This window comes from Rutidosis leptorrhynchoides, chromosome 7 (genome assembly GCF_046630445.1).
Source record: "Rutidosis leptorrhynchoides isolate AG116_Rl617_1_P2 chromosome 7, CSIRO_AGI_Rlap_v1, whole genome shotgun sequence".
In the NCBI taxonomy this organism is placed as follows: Eukaryota; Viridiplantae; Streptophyta; class Magnoliopsida; order Asterales; family Asteraceae; genus Rutidosis; species Rutidosis leptorrhynchoides.
In genome coordinates this window covers 108,313,925-108,319,520 of record NC_092339.1, presented here as the reverse complement: position 1 = coordinate 108,319,520, position 5,596 = coordinate 108,313,925, and positions in this window count along the sequence as shown.

Genomic DNA, 5,596 nt, shown 5'->3' with positions numbered 1-5,596 from the left:
TTCCAGGTTTTAAATCATTAAGTTAGCATATCTTATCGATATATAACATGTGTTTAGTTGATTTTAAAAGTCAAGTTATAAGGATTAACTTTTATTTGCGAACAAGTTTAGAATTAACTAAACTATGTTCTAGTGATTACAAGTTTAAACCTTCGAATAAGATAGCTTTATATGTATGAATCGAATGATGTTATGAACATCATTACTACCTCAAGTTCCTTGGATAAATCTACTAGAAATGAGAAAAATACATCTAGCTTCAAAGGATCCTTGGATGGCTTGAAAGTTCTTGAAGCAGAATCATGACACAAAAACAATTTCAAGTAAGATTTCCACTCGAAATAAGATTGTTATAGTTATAGAAATTGAATTAAAGTTTAAATATGATTATTACCTTGTATTAGAAAGATAACCTACTGTAATTAACAAAGGTTTCTTGATCTTGGATGATTACTTGGAATGGATTTAGAAAACTTGGAAGTAAACTTGCAATCTTGGAAGTATTCTTGATTTTATGAAACTAGAACTTTTGGAATTTATGAAGAACACTTAGAACTTGAAGATAGAACTTGAGAGAGATCAATTAGATGAAGAAAATTGAAGAATGAAAGTGTTTGTAGGTGTTTTTGGTCGTTGGTGTATGGATTAGATATAAAGGATATGTAATTTTGTTTTCATGTAAATAAGTCATGAATGATTACTCATATTTTTGTAATTTTATGAGATATTTCATGCTAGTTGCCAAATGATGGTTCCCACATATGTTAGGTGACTCACATGGGCTGCTAATATCTGATCATTGGAGTGTATATACCAATATTACATACATCTAAAAGCTGTGTATTGTACGAGTACGAATACGGGTGCATACGAGTAGAATTGTTGTTGAAACTGAACGAGGATGTAATTGTAAGCATTGTTGTTAAGTAGAAGTATTTTGATAAGTGTCTTTAAGTCTTTCAAAAGTGTATGAATACATATTAAAACACTACATGTATATACATTTTAACTGAGTCGTTAAGTCATAGTTAGTCGTTACATGTAAATGTTGTTTTGAAACCTTTAGGTTAACGATCTTGTTGAATGTTGTTAACCAATTGTTTATTATAACAAATGAGATGTTAAATTGTTATATTATCATGATATTATGATATATAATATATCTTAGTATGATATATATACAATTAAATGTCATTACAACGATAATCGTTACATATATGTCTCGTTTCGAAATCATTAAGTTAGTAGTCTTATTTTTACATATGTATTTCATTATTAATACACTTAATAATATATTTACTTATCATTTAACATAATTAACCAAGTGTATCAATATCTTAATATGATTTATATGTACCTAGTAAGACGTTGTTATAACGATAATCGTTATATATATCGTTTTTGAGTTTCTTAAATTAATAGTTTCATTTTTATGTATATAACTCATTGTTAAAATACCTATTGAGATACATACTTATAATAAAATCATGTTAACTATATATATAACCATATATATGTCATCGTATAGTTTTTACAAGTTTTAACGTTCGTGAATCACCGGTCAACTTGGGTGGTCAATTGTCTATATGAAACCTATTTCAATTAATCAAGTCTTAACAAGTTTGATTACTTAACATGTTGGAAACACTTAATCATGTAAATAACAATTTCATTTAATATATATATAAACATGGAAAAGTTCGGGTCACTACAGTACCTACCCGTTAAATAAATTTCGTCCCGAAATTTTAAGCAGTTGGAGGTGTTGACATATCTTCTGGAAATAAATGCGGGTATTTCTTCTTCATCTGATCTTCACGCTCCCAGGTGAACTCGGGTCCTCTACGAGCATTCCATCGAACCTTAACAATCGGTATCTTGTTTTGTTTAAGTCTCTTAACCTCACGATCCATTATTTCGACGGGTTCTTCAATGAATTGAAGTTTTTCATTGATTTAGATTTCTTCCAACGGAATAGTGAGATCTTCTTTAGCAAAACATTTCTTCAATCTTGTAAGGTGATCATCCAACCTCAAGAAATCTTTGTTTCTTACAGTAGGTTATCATTCTAATACAAGGTAATAATCATATTCAAACTTTGGTTCAATTTCTATAACTATAACAATCTTATTTCAAGTGATGATCTTACTTGAACTTGTTTTCATGTCATGATTCTGCTTCAAGAAATTCGAGCCATCCAAGGATCCATTGAAGCTAGATCTATTTTTCTCTTTTCCAGTAGGTTTATCCAAGGAACTTAAGGTAGTAATGATGTTCATAACATCATTCGATTCATACATATAAAGCTATCTTATTCGAAGGTTTAAACTTGTAATCACTAGAACATAGTTTAGTTAATTCTAAACTTGTTCGCAAACAAAAGTTAATCCTTCTAACTTGACTTTTAAAATCAACTAAACACATGTTCTATATCTGTATGATATGCTAACTTAATGATTTAAAACCTGGAAACACGAAAAACACCGTAAAACCGGATTTACGCCGTCGTAGTAACACCGCGGGCTGTTTTGGGTTAGTTAATTAAAAACTATGATAAACTTTGATTTAAAAGTTGTTATTCTGAGAAAATGATTTTTATTATGAACATGAAACTATATCCAAAAATTATGGTTAAACTCAAAGTGGAAGTATGTTTTCTAAAATGGTCATCTAGACGTCGTTCTTTCGACTGAAATGACTACCTTTACAAAAACGACTTGTAACTTATTTTTCCGACTATAAACCTATACTTTTTCTATTTAGATTCATAAAATAGAGTTCAATATGAAACCATAGCAATTTGATTCACTCAAAACGGATTTAAAATGAAGAAGTTATGGGTAAAACAAGATTGGATAATTTTTCTCATTTTAGCTACGTGAAAATTGGTAACAAATCTATTCCAACCATAACTTAATCAACTTGTATTGTATATTATGTAATCTTGAGATACCATAGACACGTATACAATGTTTCGACCTATCATGTCGACACATCTATATATATTTCGGAACAACCATAGACACTCTATATGTGAATGTTGGAGTTAGCTATACAGGGTTGAGGTTGATTCCAAAATATATATAGTTTGACTTGTGATCAATACTGAGATACGTATACACTGGGTCGTGGATTGATTCAAGATAATATTTATTGATTTATTTCTGTACATCTAACTGTGGACAACTAGTTGTAGGTTACTAACGAGGACAGCTGACTTAATAAACTTAAAACACCAAAATATATTAAAAGTGTTGTAAATATATTTTGAACATACTTTGATATATATGTATATATTGTTATAGGTTTGTGAATTAACCAGTGGCCAAGTCTTACTTCCCGACGAAGTAAAAATCTGTGAAAGTGAGTTATAGTCCCACTTTTAAAATCTAATATTTTTGGGATGAGAATACATGCAGGTTTTATAAATGATTTACAAAATAGACACAAGTACGTGAAACTACATTCTATGGTTGAATTATCGAAATCGAATATGCCCCTTTTTATTAAGTCTGGTAATCTAAGAATTAGGGAACAGACACCCTAATTGACGCGAATCCTAAAGATAGATCTATTGGGCTTAACAAACCCCATCCAAAGTACCGGATGCTTTAGTACTTCGAAATTTATATCATATCCGAAGGGTGTCCCGGAATGATGGGGATATTCTTATATATGCATCTTGTTAATGTCGGTTACCAGGTGTTCACCATATGAATGATTTTTATCTCTATGTATGGGATGTGTATTGAAATATGAAATCTTGTGGTCTATTATTATGATTTGATATATATAGGTTAAACCTATAACTCACCAACATTTTTGTTGACGTTTTAAGCATGTTTATTCTCAGGTGATTATTAAGAGCTTCCGCTGTCGCATACTTAAATAAGGACGAGATTTGGAGTCCATGCTTGTATGATATTGTGTAAAAACTGCATTCAAGAAACTTATTTTGTTGTAACATATTTGTATTGTAAACCATTATGTAATGGTCGTGTGTAAACAGGATATTTTAGATTATCATTATTTGATAATCTACGTAAAGCTTTTTAAACCTTTATTGATGAAATAAAGGTTATGGTTTGTTTTAAAAATGAATGCAGTCTTTGAAAAACGTCTCATATAGAGGTCAAAACCTCGCAACGAAATCAATTAATATGGAACGTTTTTAATCAATAAGAACGGGACATTTCATTCTCCTTCTTCTCGTACAATGCGAATTGCATTTTTATAACATACGATCTCTGCTTTCACCTTCTTCAGCCAGTCCATGCCAACTATTACATCAAAACTCCCTAACTCTACTGGTATCAAATAAATCTTAAATATTTCGCTACCCAGTTTAATTTCTCGATTCCGGCATATATTATCTGCTAAAATTAATTTACCGTTTGCTAATTCGAGTTAAAATTTACTATCCAACGGCGTCAATGGATAACTTAATTTAGCACAAAAATATCTACTCATATAGCTTCTATCCGCACCCGAATCAAATAAAACGTAAGCAGATTTATTGTCAATAAGAAACGTACCCGTAACAAGCTCCGGGTCTTCCTGTGCCTCTGCCGCATTAATATTGAAAACTCTGCCGCGACCTTGTCCATTCGTGTTCTCCTGGTTCGGGCAATTTCTAATAATTTGGCCCGGTTTTCCACATTTATAACAAACTACATTGGCATAACTTGCTCCGACACTACTTGCTCCGCCATTACTCATTCCGACACCATTTGTTCCTTTCGTTCTGTTAACCCCTGGTCCGTAGACCTCACACTTCGCCGCGCTATGACCATTTCTTTTACACTTGTTGCAAAATTTGGTGCAAAACCCCGAGTGATACTTTTCACACCTTTGGTATAGCTGCTTCTGATTGTTGTTGTTGTTGCGGTTGTTATTGTTGTTGGTATGCTTGTTGTAGTTGCTGCTGTTGTTGTTGTTGTTGTTGTTGTTGTTGTTGTTGTTGGGCCGTTTGTTGTAGTTGCGATTGATGTTGCGATTGTTGGGATAATTGTTGCGATTATTATTGTAATTGCTGTTGTTGTTGTATTGGTGATTCTTATCACCGTTTACCTCCCACTTTCTTTTGACTTGCTTCACATTGGCCTCTTCAGCCGTCTGTTCTTTAATTCTTTCTTCAATCTGGTTCACTAATTTGTGAGCCATTCTACATGCCTGTTGTATGGAGGCGGGCTCGTGTGAACTTATATCTTCTTGGATTCTTTCCGGTAATCCTTTCACAAATGCGTCGATATTCTCTTCCTCATCTTCGAACGCTCCCGGACACAATAGGCACAATTCTGTGAATCGTCTTTCGTACGTGGTTGTGACGACCCGGAAATTTCCGATCAAATTTAAACTTAATCTTTATATGTTTCCAACACGATAAGCAAAGTCTGTAATGTTGAGTCTCGAAAACTTTGGAACGGATTACATGAATACATTTACCATTTGACCATTCCCGACGATTCACGAACAATTGTTGTAAATAAAGATGTATACATAAATAAGTATATATGTAAATAATTATACATTATTAATTAAATTATTATGTGATTTAGTATTATGACAGATGACTTAAGATAATTTAAAACTTGAT